Here is a 20,393-nt window from a genome sequence, read left to right on the forward strand (position 1 = left end):
CCTGAATTTTTCCACAAGTAAAGACCATTTTTTTAGAGTTTAAAATATTCTTCTTCTTCTTAAAACTCTCTTGTGATCATCAAACTGTTGAGTGCATTCAAAGTTTTTGAAAATTTGAGGTACTGCTACTTTCAGAAAGTGAACTATTTTATCCTAGGAGGAAAGATTTCATAACCTCGAGTACTTGTGGGGAATAAATTCCTTAAGGACACACCATGAAGTTAGTGGACTTGGTTATTAAATTTCTGTTTCATCTTCATTTCTTAATAGTTGATGAATACTTCATTTGATAGTTCATTTAATTATTCATTTGAACTTGTGTTTGAAGGTGTTTAACTTCATTGTAGTTCTTGAAAACTTATTCTTGAACTTAGTTTGAAGTTTGTATAGAAAATATACATATTTTGTACCCGCCGGAACAACATTACTTCCCAAAAAGAAAGGAGCCAAGGGATTTTAGACCAATCAATCTCATTGGAAATGTCTACAAGATCATCCCTAAGATGTAGAGGCTTAGCGCAGTGCTAAATCACTTAGTTGATGAACAACCAGTGGCATAGTTGATGAGCAACCAATGGCATTTACTAGCGCGAGGTTGATTATGGATACAACGGTAATAGCAAATGAGTCTGTGGACTACAGGTAGAGACTAACAAATTTGGAATCCTATATAAATTTGATTAAGAGAAGGCCTTTACCAGTTTGACCATGTCAATTAGAAATATTTAATCAAAATAAAGAAATGGATTTTGGGAGTAAATTGACTAAATTGGATATGGTTTTGCATTAGCTTTGTTAGGTTCTCTAAACTAATAAATGGCTCTCCTAAAAGTTTCTTTCTATTTCAAAGCGGTTTCAGAAAAGAGATTCCCTCTTCCATTCCCTTTTTATCCTAGATATGGAAGGTCTTAACCATATGATCAAACAGGAAAAGGTAAATGGATGGATAAGTGGTTTCAAGGCCACTCCTTCAACAGTCTTAGCAGCAATCTGGACAAACTGCATCTACTTTATGTTGATGATTCTAATCATTTGAGAAGCCATAGAAGATGATTCTAATCCTCATTTTCTTTGAAGCCACTTAAGGACATCATGACATCTGGGGAACAATCCAACTTCTCCCCATAAGCACGGTTCCACAACTGCATATCGCAGTATTATCAAAAGCAAAAAGTGCAAAAATCTCTAAGGTTCAATGGGACATTAAATGCAGAATGTGTATAAAGCATAGACTTTAATGAAAAAAAGAGTGGAGAGCGAAAAAAAATACAAATATGTATGTTTAATCTAAGATTAATAATTATAAGCTTGAATGACAAATATATGAAAATAAATAAAGAAAAAAATCATAAAGTGAAATATGAATTGTGTAGTGTCAACTCATTGGCAAGGAAAAGTATGCCTAAAAAAATAGACGACGACGTTCAAGCATACATTAAACAAGGTGAAGCACTCAACAAAGTTTGAGCCTTGCTTTAGGGCTTAAGGAACCTTTGATAACCTGGCATATTCGATCAAGTACACAAACATGTGAGATTAGCAGCTTGCCAACTACCTATTAGGTTTGACTTTAGTTGCAAAACAGAAAGCTCCAAAGATACAGGAAGGGTTGTTAGAAAGAACTATAAAGTGAGAGACAGGCCAAAATAAAATCTCAATATGTATCAATAGGAGGAAGAGCAATTTTTGAGAACTTTATTGAGCGAGAATATATTTACTCTAAATTACAACATTGTCGGGTTTATTTTTCCCTTTTCTAAATTTAAAAAAAAATAAATTTAAATTTAAATTGTTTATTTTCTAATTATGTAATTTTGATTTATATTGCAGTGTATTTATGACATAATTCGTGAACTTTAACTTGAAGGATACACTTGGTATGCCACATTGGATAACCCGTATTTAGAATATCCACCTTACTGCAAGTAATAAAATTGTGGCATCCGACAATTCTTTAAAGATAAAGTTCAATTCCAAATATTTAATTTCTTGGTTTACACTCAACACTAATTACTTATTTCCCAAATCATTTTTCAATATCAAACACTACACATCAATTAATATGGGTATTAAATTAATATAGGTATCATAGTAAAAATACTCATATTAATCACGGGTCCTCAAGTGGAGTTCAAAGTCCAAAGTGAACAAAGATAGTATAAATATATTTTGAATAAAATATCTGTACCCTTTCTCCTAAATATGAGTCTTTTTGTGTATTAAAACTTCGGACAAAGTTATCAAATATAAATATTTGAAATTTAGAATCAGAATTAATCTAGTCTAATTTAGTGACAATGTTAAAAGAGCTTACCTTTGTTCTTGCACAATTCAAGAAGATTTAAACCTACCGTCGGAGTAGTTCTTTGGTATTTTCATCTTGTCTTTTATTGAAAAACCTTGCCTCAATATTCACACTACATCCACCATCTTGTCGATCTGCTCCTCGTAATCGTCTTCAATCTTGTAAATATGTGGCGACCATTTTTCGGCCAATATTTTCTCCAATTTCTTCTTCAACATTCTGCTATTTCGTAGGAATCAAATTTCAGAAATATATGCGGCACATTTGCACTTCCTAACCTCTCAGTCAATTTTTCCTACAAAGTAAGTCATCATTTACATGCACTTTATTGTGAATATGGGAAGAGGCAAATAACAGTGGTGACAATTTATCCAGAAATATAGTTGGAGTATCATTCACATAGTTTTTCAAGATTTGACTTGGAGACATCTCCGACATAAAACAATTAAAAATTTAAAACAAACATATCAAATTAAAAATGAAAGTTCAATTACCATGTCTCGGTAAGATGTAGATCAACACAATTTACCCTCTCTGATCTTTGAGCAAGTTTCCTCTTAATCAAATAATTACAGTCAATACGAAATGTATTTATATCTAGTATAAAAATTTCCAAGTGCGCCGAAAGTATCGTACCTTAATCTCCAACCACAAAGGCTGAAATGATTCATTTCCAATTTGATCTTTTTTTTTTTAAAAAAAAAAACACAAACAGAAAATGAAATTAAGTTAGAAATAACAAAGTAATAGATCTAAATTAAACAAATTAGCATAAACCTAACACTAAAATCATAAATACAAGACACAAATTGTGATCAGTTACCGCAATCAAACTGAATCAGACTTGAATCAGATCTAAATGTGTGGGATAAATTGACTTACCAATTTCCAATGACGAATATGAGAACTTGCCTAAAGAGAAATGGAATCAGTGATTGAAGTATTCCTAGAGATTTGAGTGAAAAATTGAGGAAATCAGTAGAGCACAAAAATTTGCTGCAAGGAGAGATCAAGAGAGAGAAAACTACTACTGCTAGAGGTTTTGGTCGTGTAACAGTGCAACCTTTGTGAAGGGAATACAAAAGAGGGGGATTTTATTATGATGAGGATGATTCCTTTGTAGTTGAGTAGAAAAGAAAAATGTCTCTATTCTTAAACGTCTTTTATAAATATGTAACTAATGTAGTACATAAATGAATAATTACAAATTAAAAAAACAATGAAAAGAATATTGAAAAAAAGGTAAAAAAAATAGGACAGAAAAGATAAATATCTTTCTTGACCTATGAGGCATGCCACATGAGCATGTCTATAATATATATATATATATATCTTGATTTTATGTCGATTACATTACTCTCCGTTGTAACAAGTTTCTTTCCTTTTTAAATAGTGTCAAATTTTGCCTACCCTTTCATTTCAATGAAAATCTAACTATATTTGCGTTATTAAAATATGTTCTTACATAACATTAACTATAAGAAATTGATAGACGTAAAAACAAACAGTGAGTGAAAAGCGCCCATGTTTTTGCAAATGAAAAAATCTCTAAGCTATATGACTAATCGATTTTTACCATGTAAAAATCAAAAGAGAGAAAGAATTGTGATTAACAAGAGTAAAACATATATATCTTCAGTTTAAACTTCTAAAAGTTCAAAAATATTTATTTGTTCAACAACTTATATTTTTTTATTTGATATTTATTTTTAATTTAAATACATATATTGAATATATTTATTTACATTTCTAAAGTCATCTACTCATTAATTTTAATATAATGAATTTGTTCTTTTTATACATGCAACTTTCCTCTTTAACGTTGAACATACGTTCAACACATGTCCATTGATTTCATTGATTTGAAAATAATAAATTTGTTGTTTTTATACATACAACTTTCTTCTTTAATGTTATATATCAATACAACGTATGTACACTAAACTAGTATTGTGAATATTGAAAATGTAATAACTTGCCGCGCTTTGAGAAACTTTAGTGTAATCCACTCTCTATCTAAAAATAGTTGGCAAGTTTGCTAAAAGAATTTGCCTCAAAATAGTTTGCATATTTAATTAATTAGACTTTTCCAACTCTATCCTTTGTAATTATTAATCTAAAATTAAGAGATACGTAAATAAATGAAAATTAAAGAATTACTAATAAATAAACAAGTCAAATAGCATTCCTAATGTATATTTCTTAAGAATTATGCCAATTTATATATATTCGGACTATATTGAGACAAAGAGAGTATAATTTTCAAAATGAAAAATCCCAGTCCCCTATACCAAGAGAATTAGGCTCTATAGCAAAAAGCCTAAATTCCCAGAGAAACCCCACAAAACATGCCTTCTCGAAGCCTATTAAATGCCTGCTTATTGCCATAGTGAAACAGTTGATCCCAACCTCGGAGATTCACAAAACTCATTATGTGTAGTTTTAATTTCTCATGATTGGTCAAAATATTTGGAAAATATTTTCACTTGATTAACAAGTTCTTTCAATATCAGAAAAATAACTAATCGATTTGACAAAGAAATACATAAGATTAAACTGCTCTTGTTGAACCTAACTACTAATCACCATGTCATTTTTTTAGACAATTCAGTTTCTCAAATGAAAGAGATAATACATCAAAACACCTCTAAACTTGTAGCCAAAACTTACTTTAGACCCTAAACTAATCGGACAATTATTCACCCGCCTTAACAACTTTCAAGTGAATTTTTTTCCACCCTACAAAAATTATACCACTCTCACTACGGAGAGTGAAGTACATACGCCCCACGTCATTGCCAAATCAGTGTCATATCATTGTCACGTAAGAAATTATAATTTTTTTAAAAAATAATCCAGTACACATATTATTTTATATATGTTTTTTAAAAAAGAAAAAATATATTTGTACTTTAATATATATATATATATATATAATATATATATATATTTTTAAATATATATATATATAAAACCCTACTTCTTCTTTTCCAGCCCCCCCGGCCCGTTCCTCCTCCTTTGATTCTTTAACAGCCCCCAGCCCTCATTTTCCTCCTCCTTTAATTTCTTTTTCACCATTAACACCATTTTTCACCATTAACAAGAATAACTTGATTCGAATTTAACAAAAAATTGATAAATAACTTGTTCAGGTAGATTAAACCATGGCTCCTCCATCAACATTTAGAATTCAACAATTGTAAGTAGAACAAAACCTAAACTCATCCACAATAATTTCAGATCTATCAAACGATTTAGCAGTAATAATACTAATATTCGTTCCTTTGTTCTGATCTGCCATGAAAATGATTCCTCCTTTAATTTTTTTCACCATTAACTTCATTATTTCAAACTTTCTCAAATGCTCCAACAAGAACAAGATGGGGAAGTGATAAATTGTCATAAATTATTTATCATCACAATTGAATGCAGTCATTTAAAAAAATTAAATGAAAAGCAAAAAATAATTAGGGGGGGGGGGTTAATGGAGCTTAGTAATGGTATTCTTAAAAAAAATGAATTTAGCATAAATGAAGAAGATGAAAAAACGAGATAGGGTGGAGGTGGAGGATATGAAGAAGATGAAAAAATGGGGTGGGGGTACGAAGAAGATGAAGAAATGGGGGTGGGGACGGGGGTGGGGGAAGGGGGTGGTTATGAAGAAGATGAAGATGGAAGTGGATTTTTGATTTTATTTTAATTTAATATATATATATATAAAGAAAACTTGTAAAATTAAAAGGTGGGATCCACCATTTTCTATGTTTTTTAAGCAATTAACGCGCTGATTTTTTAAAAAATTGTCACGTCAGCAATTAGGGTGGAAAAAAATTCACTTGGAAGTTGTTAAGGGGGTAAATAATTACCCGATTAGTTTAGGGTCTAAAGTAAGTTTTGGCTACAAGTTTAGGGGTGTTTCGATGTATTATCTCCAAATGAAAATAGAAAAAACAAATTTCATATGTATATATCACACTTTCTACAAAAATTTGTTATTTAAGCTAGTTCCACATGAGGTTTGCTCACCTGTAGATGCTGGGGATTTGGCATTGACCCATACTATATAAACTGAGATCTAAATGAAGGGATGAACTGTTTCGACAAGTGGTGCTTTATCTAATAAATGAAGCTATGAACTGTTTTGACAAGTACTAGCAATTCATGGACAGAGACGACATTGTTGGCAGGATCATCATAAGTGGAAAATGTTTGTAGGCTGGATGGGTTAGATCTGACTGTACGTACTCTCCCTCGATAATAGGGATAGGATTTGGTATGATATTTGAAACTTTGATATGCCAGTTTTAGTAATAAATTTTAAAAAAATACTATAAAGTTATTGAACCAAATTAATTTGGTATGGTTCGGTATTTTGGAGTATGGTGAATCGGTAACCATAGTTTGTTTAACTTTGACAATATATTCTTGTACAATACATATAATAATATGTTATGACTTCGAATTTTCAAGAGAACTCTTAATTGTATTATACTAACAATATTATACATATAGACATATATATTCAAAAGAAAGTACAAACAACTCTGAAGCTTTGCGAGAGTCCATAATAATCAAGTAACCAGGTCCTTGACTCAGATGAATAGGAAGAAAAACTAACAATAACAATACGATTAATGCAAAGTAAGAACACACAATGTAACGCGAAAACCAATTTGAGCAAGGAAGAAAAATCATGACCTCATGTTTAAGATAAATACACCATCTTCAAGCAACTATTGATTACAAAATCTTGTAACCCAGGAATCAAACTCTTGATTCTTACTCTATTCCAACATCTCCACATCAAGACCACACAACAATAACTCTATAGCACATTTGCTTGACCAACTACTTCTAGCTGACTCAAACATGGCTTACTCTAGCCCGACTACCAACAAACTCTAGATGATACATCCTTGAATACAATTTAAGAATAGTTCACTAAAATTACCTACACAAAGACTTCTCAATAAAGAGCATGTTTACTTTTTTAAACATATTACAAAGACTCAAAAACAATAAGAATAAAAACAACTTGAGTTGCATGAGAGCAGGTCCCTTGTTATTGATGAGGCTTTGAATGTATGGAGCACCCTAGGCTTTGACAAAGAGAGCTTTCATTTTCTAGAGTTGCAAAACCTAGATTTTGATGTTACACACTTTTCTATCTATATGAAAGAAAAAACTTTGAAATAGTGCCATTGGCTAAGGTTGAAAGGTTATTTCTCCTCTATTGTTGTGTGACCAACCTCGTGGAAAATGTAAAACTACCAGTTGTACTATTGATCACTGGAAAACTCAACACCGATGGACCAGGTCCCTGGTATATTAAGAGTTTTTTTAGCAGAAAGTATGTTCATCAAATCAGAACCATGTCCCCGGCCAGTTTATTAATTATGGAAGCTAGGCTTACAACAACTTTTCCCTTTTTGATGATGACAAACTCTGTTCAATGTTCCCCTGTTGGGTTCAATAGGATGTGTGTATGGAAAATGGAGGGAATTCTTTGAGGGAAAGTGAGCACGCACTTAAAAGTAAAGTGTACTCACCAAAGGAAAGTATATTTCTTCCACATTGGTGAGAGAAATTAACTTTATTGAGTTTTTATTAAAAAACACGCCTTCAAGTAGATAGTTAGGGAAGAACCAAGAGGTGTATCACGCCTTCATCGTCGCTAGCTCAGCGCCAGTGTCGGCAAATGATCGATGAGATTAGTTTCTAAGATAAACCAATAGGTTTCTCGCACCATCATCGTCGCTCACTCTACTTTGAATTAGGATATGGATTTGGATTTGGCAAATGATTAATCGATGAGATTAATTTTTTAGACAAAGTTGATTTGAAACTTGAAAAAAACAAGTGAAAATTTTTAATCCAAAAATCCAACGAAATATATCTTCTCCATAAACATGCATGCAGAAACGCAGAAACGTAACTTGAAAGGGATGCAACCCCTTGAGAAAATGACACACTATTTCTAAAAAAGGATGATAGTTTGGTCAGATATGACTTTTCAGAAAAGACACACTATTTCGGAATAGATAGAAATGACTATTCTAAAGTGATACACCTTTTCAATGAACCATTACTTTCTTTTTGAAGGGGCACTTGATGGCTTTAAATACCTGCACTTTTTTCTCTAGTACAAAATTTTTAGTATTGAAAACACTCTTCAACTTTTTTAAAAAACTCTTTGTGATCATCATCCATTGAGTGTGTTTGAAGCATCAGAAGGATTGAGGTACCGCTACATTCTAATTGTGAGTCGTCATCGTCATTTCTCGACTCGACTTTCGCTTCGGCTTTGGATTTGAATTTGAATTAGACAAATAATTTATTGATGAGATTAATTTTTTAGGCAAAGTTATTTGAAACTTAGAAAGACCAAGTGAAATTTTTTAATTCGAAAATCGAACTAAAAATATTTTCTCCATAAACATGTATGCACAAATGCAGAAACGTAACTCGAAAGGGATGCAACCCTTCGAGGAAGTGACACATTATTTCAAAAAAGTGGTGACTGTTCAGTTAGATGTGATTGTTCAGAAAAGACACACTATTTCAGAATGGACAGACATGACTGTTCTGAAGTGATACACCTTTCCAATGAACCATTTCCTCCTTTGTGAAGGGGAACTTGATGGCTATAAAAACTTGCACTTTTTTCTTAGGTAGTATAGAAATTTTTAATATTGAAAAAACTCTTCTACTTTAAATAAAATAACTCTTTGTGATCATCAGTTGTTGAGTGTGTTCAAAGAATCAGAAGGTTTGAAGTACTGCTACATTCCGATTGTGAGCCTTTTATCTTAGGCGGAAAAATTCTGCAACCTCGGGTACTTGAGGGAAATTAATTCCTTAAGGACATTAGATTAAATCAGAGGATTTGGATCTACTTCTAATTCATCTTGTTTCTTTAAAATAACATGCTTCTATGATATTTAATGTTGAACTTGTGTTGAATATGTTAAAACTTCAATGGTGTTCTTGAAATAATCTTAAACTTGTGTTGAAGTTTTTGCGCAAAGATACAGATTATGTATCCAAAACAACAATCTTAGGGAATTAAACTTTCATTTTTGTAATCTATATTATTTGATTTCTGAAGATTAAATCTTTATACTTTCTTTTCTGTTTGAACTTAACAAGTGATTTGAAGAAATAAAAATCTCATAACAAGTCAAAGGTTATTCCGTTAACAATTGGAAGACATAAAAACATCATCGTTAAACTAGAAGAAAGTAGTGCCTAAAGTTGATTCAAACTTTGTAATTAGTATTTTGATATATTAAAGTTGACTATCTTTTTGTGTCAGCAAAGAAGATTACTGATGGTCCTGATGGTGGGACAAGTGTAGCAGAAACTCCACCACCCGCTATGGCACTAGTGAAAAAGCCCAAAAATTTTTCCAGAATAGATTTTAAGTGGTGGAAAAAGAAGATGTTCTTCTATCTGAAAACTCTGTGTCTTCAAAGATTTATATCTGAAGATGCTCTATAATTTCCCAAATAAACTTCGGACAAGGAGTGGTTTGTTGTAATAGAGGTATGAAAACATTCTAATTGCCTGTGCAGGAAGTATATCATAAGTGGCCTCCAAGATGATTTATACAGCATTTGCAGAGGAATGAAGACATCAAAAGAGTTTTGGAATGCGCCGGCAAGAAAATATATGACTTAGGATGCTGAAACTAAGAATTTCTTTTTTACAAGATTCCTTGAGTACAAAATGAGTGACAGTAAGACTGTCGTATCTCAAGTACGGGAATTGCAAGTTATTATAATACCCAAAAAAATCCAAACCAATATTAGAGCAATGTATCAAGCTCATGCATAGTACATCATGGTTATTTTATAGTTTTACGAGTAAGTTAGATGTATATTAAGGCTTCAAATAACTCTCAGCTATCAGACGAATCAAAACATTTCTTACCGATTGAATTCTTGAGAAGGATATTTGTATAATTAACTTTAAACGAGAATATATCTCATTATACTTAGAATTTTTGAGCTCATGACCTATCAACAGATAGATAATTTAATTATCTTTCCAACTATAGCAACTTCTCCTAAATCCAGTATCGGAGCAAACAGTTATTACTATTTTACTCTAGCATGTCAGGCTGGAAACAGTGTGACAACATTCGTGGTAGCTTACCATATTTGGGATGCCTTGTCACAAATGTCGCCAGCCTTAGGCCGACACCAGCTCCTAAGTGACGAAATTCATTGTAGCTTACCATATTTGTGACGTCCTATCACGAAGGTCATTAGCCTTAGGCATAAACTAGCTCCTAAGTGACAACATTTGTGGTAGCTTACCACATTTGTGATGCCTTATCACAAATGTCGTCAACCTTAGGCAGAAAACAGCTCCTAAGTGACGATATTCGTGGTACCTTACCACATTTGTGATGCCTTGTCACAAATGTCATCAGACTTAGGCAAAAACCATCAATTCCAGCTCCTGTGTGACGACATTTTTAACGGCTTACTATATTTTGACGCCTTGTCATAAATGTCGTTAGCGATGATTTTCAGCAACTAGTAATTTATTTCATAAAGGTATTTTGGTATTTTCATTCGCCTTCCATGACTTATAAACCTAAAGAGGCATAATTTTTCCCATTTTTTATTCAGTTAAGCATCTTAAAAACCCTATCCTACACTCTCAACCACAAGATTAGGATTTTCTCTCAACATCATCTCCTCAAGATCAAGCCTAAGGGATTCTTCAAGAACTTTCAGAAATATTAGATCTTTTTCAAGATTCAATCACTAAGGTATGCGTAGTGTTCATCTATGGATCCAATCTGTTCATAGATCTCAAGAACCATGTTTTAAATATTATTTTGTAAACTTTTTATGGTGATATGAGTATGTACATGTTGACGATTGTTGTTTAAGTTTCAATGTGATGTCTAAAGGTGTTTTCATGGAGTATATATGTTTGTTAATTAAAAACCATGAACTTTAGGTGGTTTAATATGGTGCAAGTATGAAACTCACCTTTACCTTAAAGAATGCATGCAAGGTGTTTGGTAAAGTGCTTAGGAGGCTAGAAATTCATGTTTGTATGGTTCTATGATGTCTAAATGACAAGTCCATGTTAGCTATATACTTCAATATGAATCCCATGCTTTTCATGTGTTGCTATTGTGGTGGTATGAAACATGCAAGATAATGGACATATACAATATGTACACGAAATATATCCATGCATTCCGTACAATGTTTAAGATGTTGAATAACTATATGAAATATGATATCCCCTACTTATGATATTATGAATTGTGGACTCAAATTTTATGATCAAGTCTTTTCATGTGTGTCATTTCCTTCTATCGAGTCCTGGGGGTATTTGTACCCAAAAAAATAGTTGTGTGCCTAAAGCCATGTCAATTTGTCAAGGTAATCTCCTTCAAGCAATAATCTATAGAACTCGGTCAGTCATGTGACTCAAGAAAACCTCAGAAATCTCATGATCTCAGTTAACTCTTAGATAATAGTACTACTCCGTCAGTCAATGAAAGTCAGTTAATCTGTCCATGTACAGTTAGTTGAATCATGTTTAGTCTCTTCAGGTGGGAGTATAAGTTAGCACTGAGTAAACCCAAGGATGGGGACTTACCTACCAGTTTTAGGTGTGATTCTTAGCAGTCATCCTTGTGTTCCAAAACTACGTAGCCATCATAGGTTGAGACATCTTAGACTGTCAAATTAGGGTTGATAAGGTGTCTTAACCTATTAGTTTAGGATCCCACCATTCTCACTTTGAGTACCAGCCAGATAAGGGTCACTCACAACTGTCCTTTCCAGTGGAGCGGTATTGACACCCTTCCAGTCGGGGCATAGATTGGACCCCAGCTTAGTCATAATGGTATATATGGGGCATGTCAGTAAAAAAACTACCTCCCATAGTTTCAAAATCAGTATCAGTAAAAGAAATCAGATAGGTCTTCAAATTTCAGTATATCAGGACTGTTAGATACAGTCAGACCCAGTTACAGTATGAAACTCAGCTAGTTCCATCAGATTCAGGATTGTCAGATACAGTTTTCCATGTTTTTAGAATTTTAGTAGCAGTCATGTTAGCCATCAGTAAACCATGTATTAGCATACAAAACTAGTTATCATGCACCCATGATTTCGGTTACTATGTATGCATGTTTGTACTCTTACGTTCATATCAGTTAGATAGATAGCATTGTTCATGCATGTAAACCCTATTTATATTTAGCGTACCTCACTCGTATACTCAATACATTCCCTCGTACTGACGCATTTGTACTATGGTGCTTTGTTTTCATGTTACACCATAGGTTCAGAGACATGAGCTCCAGATCAGTAGTAGCAGTAGCATTTCCAATTATAGAGAATCAGTAAGTCCTCTTCATTCGAGGATAATATGATTTGATTTATTCATTATTATTTTAATCTATTATCAGTTTACGGAGTTAGTTGGACACATGTTCTTTCAACTTCTTATTCAGACAGTACTTAGAGGCTTTCAAATTCAGTATTCAGACTTATGTTCAGATTTAATTCATTTTTCAGTTGTTTTGGGTATCTCTCACCCATTGGATGTTATGTTTTGACAGATTCTTTATTCAGTTGAACCTTATGGCGTACATGTTCATGTTTTCTGCATTATTATGTTATATATTACAGTGTACAGGTACAAATATTAGTCATGGGTTAGCTTATGATCCTTTGGGGTCATAAGCACCGTGTAGCATTTCGGTTCAGAAAAATCCGGGCATTACAAACTTGGTATCAGAGCCTAAGGTTTAATATAGTCCTAGGAAGTCTGAAAGCCGCATCTAGTAGAGTCTTGTACACGGGTGTGTTGCGCACCACATTTATGTACGGAGGCTATGAGATATTTTAGTAACTGTTCCCTTTCTTCAGTATTCATGTCGTGCTAGTGAGCATAATTTTAAGTCAGTCTCTCAGTATAATCCACGTCAGCAGATTTAGTCAAGTTAGAGATAACTGATTTTGATGTCATTCTCATCATGGATTGGCTTCATTCTAGATATACCATAGTCGATTGCAGAAATAGGATAGTTCAGTTTCACTTCCCGAATGAGCTCGTCCTAGAGTGGAAGGGTAGCACTTCATCTTTCAGGGGTTAGCTTGTTTCGTACCTTCTGGCAAGGAAAATAATTTCTATGGGGTGTGTGTATTATCTCGTGCATGTTAGGATTCTAGTTCCGAATCTCCCAATCTCGAATCAATCCCAGTGGTTAATGAATATTCATACGTTTTTCCCAAAGATCATCCAGGAATTTCTCTAAAAAAAGAAATAAACTTCAACATAGACCTTCTCCCAGATACTCAGCCTATTTCTATTCCACCATACAGAATGTCACCAGCAAAACTCAAGAAACTAAGAGATCAGTTAAAAGATCTCTTAGATAAGGGATTCACCAGGCCCAGTGTATCCCCATGGGGTGAGCCAGTCTTATTCGTGTGCATGAAAGATGGTTATCTTAGAATATGTATTGATTACCATCAGCTCAACAAAGTCACAGTCAAGAACAGGTATCTGCTGCCTTGGATAGATGACTTGTTTGACCAACTTCAGTGTGCCAGTTATTTCTCTATGATAGACCTCAGATCAGGCTATCATTAGCTCAGAATTAGAGAATGTGACATTCCAAAGACAACTTTTTATACTCGATATGGTCACTTTGAATTTCTAGTCATGTCCTTTGGTCTTACCAATGCCCTTGCAGATTTCATGGACTTGATGAACCGGGTGTTCAAGCAGTACTTGGACACATTCGTCATAGTCTTCATAGATGATATTCTTTTCGAGTCTCGCATAGAGCGTGATCATTCAGACCATCTCATAATTGTTCTTCAGACTCTCAAGGATCACCAGTTGTTTTCCAAGTTTAGTAAGTGCAAATTTTGTCTAATATCAGTAGCATTCCTTGGATACATTATTTTCGATGATGGCATTAGAGTAGATCCTCAGAAAACCGAAGCGGTAAAAAACTAGCCTCGCCCTATCTCTCCATCAGATATTAGGATTTTCTTAGGTTTGGATGGCTATTACCGATGGTTTGTCGAGGGATTTTATTCTATTACATCTCCTATGACTAGATTGACTCAGAAGAAGGTCAAGTTTCAGTGGTCAGAACCTTGCGAGAAGAGTTTTTAGGAGTTGAAGACTCGACTAACCTCAGCTCCAGTTTTAGCACTTCCCTAAGGTTCAGATGGATTCGTAGTATATTGTGATGCATCCAGAGTAGGTTTAGGTTGTGTCCTCATGCATCATGGTAGAGTCATAGCCTATGCCTCCAGACAGTTAAAGCCTCATGTGAAGAATTATCCTACTCATGACCTTGAGTTAGCAGCAGTTGGTTTTGCCTTAAAGATTTGAAGGCATTATCTATACGGTGTTCATGTAGATGTCTTCACAGATCATAAGAGCATTCAGTATGTCTTTTCCCAGAAAGATCTCAATCTTCGTCAGAGACGGTAGTTAGAGCTCTTGAAAGATTATGACATAAGTGTCCTTTATCATCCTGGCAATGCCAATGTAGTAGCTGAGGCACTCAGTAGACTATCCATGGGTAGTGTTTCCCATGTTGAGGATAGTAAGAAGAAATTTTCTCAGGAGATTCATCAGCTTGCCAAACTAGGCATTCTCTTAGTCGACTCTTCAGAGGATGGGGTATTTGTTCAGAGTAGTTCAGAGTCATCTCTATTTTCTGAGGTGAAAGAGAAGAAAGACAGGGTTCCTAGCTTTGTTAAGCTAAAAGAGTTAGTTCAGAGTTAGGAAGTAGAGGTTTTCTCCTAAGGGGGAGATGGTGTTCTTCATTGTCAGGGTCATTTTTGTGCTCCCGATGTAGATGACTTGAGGCAGTGAATTCTCGTAGAAGCGCATAGTATGCGATACTCTATTCATCCAGGGGCCACTAATATGTACTGCGACTTGCGGGAGATCTATTGGTGGAGTGGGATAAAGAGGGATGTTGCAGATTTTGTGGCTAAGTTCTCTATATGTTAGCAGGTTAAGATAGAGCATCAGAAATCTAGTGGTTCCATGTAGGAGTTCACTATTCCTACTTGGAAGTGGGAAGAAGTGAACATGGACTTTGTGATGGATTTTCCTAGAACACATCATCAACATGATTTAGTTTGGGTCATTGTAGATAGAATGACTAAGTCAGCTTATTTCCTTCCAGTTCATACCTCTTACTCAGCCGGGGATTATGCAAACTCTATATCAGGGAGTTGGTCAGATTACACGATGCTCCACTATCTATCATCTTAGGAAGAGGTACCCAGTTCACCTCTTACTTCTGGAAAGCATTCCAAAAGGGTCTTGGTACCCAATTTCATCTCAGTATAGTGTTTCATCCTCAGACAGATGGTCAAGCAGAAAGGACCATTCAGACTCTTATAGATATGCTAAGGGCGTGCATAATTTATTTCAAGGGAATTTGGGATGACCACTTGCCTTTGATTGAGTTCACAGACAATAACAGCTATCACTCCAGTATCAGATGGCTCCATTCGAAGCTCTCTATCGTAGGATATATAGGTCTTCGATCAGTTGGTTTGAGGTTAGTGAGACCATATGCATATGACCTGACTTAGTATTTGATTCCTTAAAGTTCAGTTCATCAGGGAAAGACTCTGGGCTGCTCAGAGCCGTCAGATGTCTTATGCAGATGTTCGTAGAAAGGATCTCAAATTTAAGGTCGATGACTATGTCTATCTCAAGATCTCTCCCATGAAGGGAGTAAAGAGATTTGGCAAGAAGGGAAAGCTCAGTCCCCAATATGTTGGTCTTCGGCAAGGTAGCCTATGAGCTCGAATTTCCTTCAGATCTAGCCTCAGTTCAGCTAGTCTTCCATGTCTCTTTGCTCAAGAAGTGCATAGGTGACCCAACAGTTGTAGTCCCTATTTAGAGCGTTGACATTTAGAATAGCCTCTCTTATGAAGAGATTCCAGTTGAAATCCTAGACTATTAGACTCGTAGACTGAGGAACAAAGTAGTCTCTCTAGTCACGGTTCTTTGGCGGAATCAGTCCATGAGGAGAGCTACTTAGGAAGAAGAAGTAGACATGCAATCAAGTACCCTTCTCTTTTCTCTGCTAATTCAGACTTAGCTTGAGGTAACCATTTTCCTTAAGCTTATTCCGTTACATGTTCAAAATTCCAGTATAAAATTGGTATCAATTTCAATGCATAGCTTATCATGCATTCGTGAGTTCAGCTTATCAGTCATGCATCAGATATGCATATTCAGTTGGGCTATATTCAGTTTAGAATTCAATTTAGTTCTAACATCATGTGCTAGTTGAGCATGATAGTGTATCCATCTTCTTATCTTTTCTCCCCTCTCAAGCAGTCATCATTCGAGGATGAATGTTTCCAAAGGGGAGATATTGTAATACCCCAAAAATCCAAACCAATATTAGAGCCATGTACCAAGCTCATGCATAGTACATCATTGTTCTTTTATATTTTTATGAGTAATTTGGATGTATATTAAGGCTTCAAATAACTCCCAGCTATCAAAGGAATCAAAACATTCCTTACTGATTGAATTCTTGTGAAGGATATTGGTATATTCAACTTCAAACGAGAATATCTCTCATTATACTTGGAATTTTTGAGCTCATGACCTATCAACTAATAGATAATTGAATTATATTTCCAACGATACAAATTTTTCCTATATCTGATAATAGAGGAAAGAGTTATTCCTATTTTAGTCCAGCATGTCAGGCTGGAAATAGTGTGACGACATTCGTGGTAGCTTACCATATTTTTGATGCCCTATCTTGAAGGTCATCAGCCTTAGGCCGAAACCAGATCCTAAGTGATGACATTCGTGGTAGTTTACCATATTTGTGATGCCTTGTCACAAATGTCATCAGCCTTAGGGGGAAATCAGCTCCTAAGTGACGACATTCGTGGTAGCTTACCACATTTGTGATGCCTTGTCACAAATGTCGTCAGACTTAGGTAGAAACCATCAATTCCAGCTCCTTTGTGATGATATTTTTAATGGCTTAACACATTTTTGATGCCTTGACACAAATGTCGTCAGCTATGATTTTCAGCAACTGGGAATTTATTTCATAAGGGTATTTTGGTCTTTTCCTTCGCCTTCCATGACTTATAACCCTAAAGAGGCGTAATTTTTCCCTTTTTTTCTTCAGTTAAGCGTATGAAAAACCCTCTCTTACGCTCTCAACCACAATATTAGGGTTTTATCTTAAGATCATCTGCTCAAGAGCAAGCCTAAGGAATTCTTCAAGAACCTTCAGAAACATTAGATCTCTTTCAAGATTCAACCACTAAGGTATGCGTAGTGTTCATATATGGATCCAATCCGTTCATAAAGCTCAAGAACCATGTTTTAAATATTATTTTGTAAACTTTTTGTGGTGATATGAGTATGTACATATTGACGATTGTTGTTTAAGTTTCAATGTGATGTCTAAACGTGTTTTCATGGAATATATATGTTTGTTAATTGAAAACCATGAACTTTAGGTGGTTTAATATGGTGCAAGTATAAAACTCACCTATGCCTTAAACAATGCATGCAAGGTATTTGATAAAATGCTGAGGAGGCTAGAAATTCATGTTTGTATGGTACTATGATGTCTAAATGACAAGTCCATGTTAGTTATATACTTCAATATAAATCCCATGCTTTTCATATATTTCTATTGTGGTAGTATGAAACATGTCAGATAATGGAGATATACAATATGTACATGAAATATATCCATGTATTCCCTACAATGTTTAAGATGTTGAATAACTGTATGAAATATGATATCCCCTACTTATGATATTATTAATTATGGACTCAAATTTTGTGATCAAGTCATGTCATGTGTGTCAGTATATTCCCTCATACTGACGCATTTGCGCTATGGTGTTTTCTTTTTATGTTACACCATAGGTTCAGAGACACAAGCTCTAGATCAGCAGTAACAGTAGCATTTCCAATCGTAGAGATTCTGTGAGTTCTCTTCATTTGAGGACAATACGATTTGATTTATTCATTATTATTTTAGTCCGTTATCAGTTTACGGAGTTAGTTGGAGACATATTCCTTCAAATCCTTATTCATACAGTACTTAGAGGCTTTCAAATTCAGTATTCAGACTTATGTTCAGATTTGATTCAGTTTTTAGTTGTTTTGGGTATATCTCACCCATATGAATGTTATGTTTTGACAGATTCTTTATTCAGTTTAACCTTATGGCCTACATGTTAATGTTTTCCACATTATTACATTATATATTGCAGTGTACAGGTACAGATATCAGTCATGGGTTAGCTTGTGATCCTTCGGGGTCATAAGCACCGTGTAGCATTCCAATTCAGAAAAATTAGGGCGTTACAGTTATCATCCACGATCTCCTTGCTGAAGGTATGAATATAGTGAATACCTTAGTTAAACATATTGAAAATGTTCTTAATGTTCACATGAACTTTATTGTAGGTTTGGTTGTGAACGAGGCCTTTCAAGTTGCTACAATAATAGAGAAGTTGCCACCTTTGTGAAAGGACTTCAAATATTACTTGAAACACAGATAAAAGGTGATGACAGTCAAAGACCTCATTGTGAGGTTGCGCATTGAGGAAGACAACAAAGACACAAAGGGGAGGTCAAAAGAAAATTCTACAATGAGTGGTGCTAACATTGTAGAAGATGACCCCAACAACTCAAAGAAGCGGAAAAAAGCTGGACAACAAAGAAATCAGCTTAAGAATAAATTCAAGGGGAAATGCTTTAATTTTTGAAAGAATGACCACTAGGCAGTAGATTGTCATTCCCCAAAGAAAGGTAAATAGATGGACCAAGCAAATATGACTGAATTCAAGAATGAAATGGACAATCTATGAGCCATGCTTTCTGAGTGTAACTTTGTGGGAAATCCTCAAGAATAGTGGATAGAATCAAGTGTCACCTGCCATATTTGTACTAATAAATAGTTATTTATTGTGTTTGCAGTGGCTGAAGGTGGAGAGAAGATCTATACGGAAAACTCCGCAACTAAAAAAGTTAAAGGAACGAAACAAATATGCTTGAAAATAATGATAGCCAAAGTGTTGACGCTTAACAATGTCCTTAATGTACCGGAGTTGAGAAAGTACATGATTTCTGGATCACTTCTTGACAAAAATGGATTCAAATGTGTATTTATTTCAGGAAAGATTGTACTTAGTAAAGAATAAGTGTATGTAGGAATAGGCTACCTCACTGAGGGCCTATTTATGATGAATGTAGTGACAGTTAAAATTAATAAAAATTCTTTTTTTACTTGCTTGAGTCTAATGAATAGTGGAATGAATGGTTAGGACATGTCAATTACAAAACTTTGCAAAAACTGATTAACTTGGAAGTTTACCAAACTTTGACTGCAATAAAACAAAATGCCAAACCTGTGTGGAATCAAAGTATGCGAAGCATCTATATAAGTCCGTTGAAAGGAATTACAATCCCGTAGACTTAATCAACACTGCTATTTGTGATATGAAGTCAACACCATCTCATGGTGGAAAAAGTATTTTATAACTTTTATTGATAATTGGACTAGGTACTGTTATGTCTATTTTCTAAATAGTAAGGATGAAGCAATAAATGCGTTTAGGCAATATAAAACAAAAGTGGAAAATAAGTTAGAGAAAAAGATCAAAAAGATAAGAAGTGATAGGGGTGGAGAATATGAATATCCATTTGCAAAAATATATGTAGGGAATGGAATTGTCCATCAAACTATGGCCTCGTATTCACCTCAATTTAATAGAATTATGGAAACGAAAAACCAAACCTTAAAGGAAATGATGAATGTCTTACTTATAAGTTCAAGTTTATAGCTAAAATTTTGGGGAGAAGCTATTCTTACAGCTAACTGAATAATCAATAGACTGCCCATAGTAAGACACAATCAATTTCAAATGAAAAATGGAAAGCAAGAAAACCCAACTTGAAATATTTCAAAGTATGGGATTATCTAGCAAAAGTCCAAGTTTCTATGCCTAAAAAGGTAAAGATAAGACCTATGATAGTGGACTGCGTATTCATAGGATAAGCT

At 34.3% G+C, this 20,393-nt stretch overlaps 1 long non-coding RNA gene across 3 annotated transcripts; it reads right to left on the reverse strand.

The window, feature by feature from the left end:
- Positions 1-1,250: 1,250 nt before the first annotated feature.
- On the reverse strand, positions 1,251-3,440 carry LOC107875081. Of its 3 annotated transcripts, none has more exons than XR_001675731.2 (3): positions 3,188-3,440; positions 2,942-2,988; positions 1,251-2,600 (listed from the first exon to the last, which is right to left on the reverse strand). It is a non-coding gene; the product is annotated as an uncharacterized LOC107875081 (long non-coding RNA). The 3 variants fall into 3 exon arrangements; XR_001675732.2 differs by having other exon boundaries at positions 2,800-2,988; XR_007057015.1 differs by having other exon boundaries at positions 1,251-2,988.
- Positions 3,441-20,393: the final 16,953 nt, after the last annotated feature.

The sequence above is a fragment of the Capsicum annuum genome, chromosome 6, assembly GCF_002878395.1.
Source record: "Capsicum annuum cultivar UCD-10X-F1 chromosome 6, UCD10Xv1.1, whole genome shotgun sequence".
In the NCBI taxonomy this organism is placed as follows: Eukaryota; Viridiplantae; Streptophyta; class Magnoliopsida; order Solanales; family Solanaceae; genus Capsicum; species Capsicum annuum.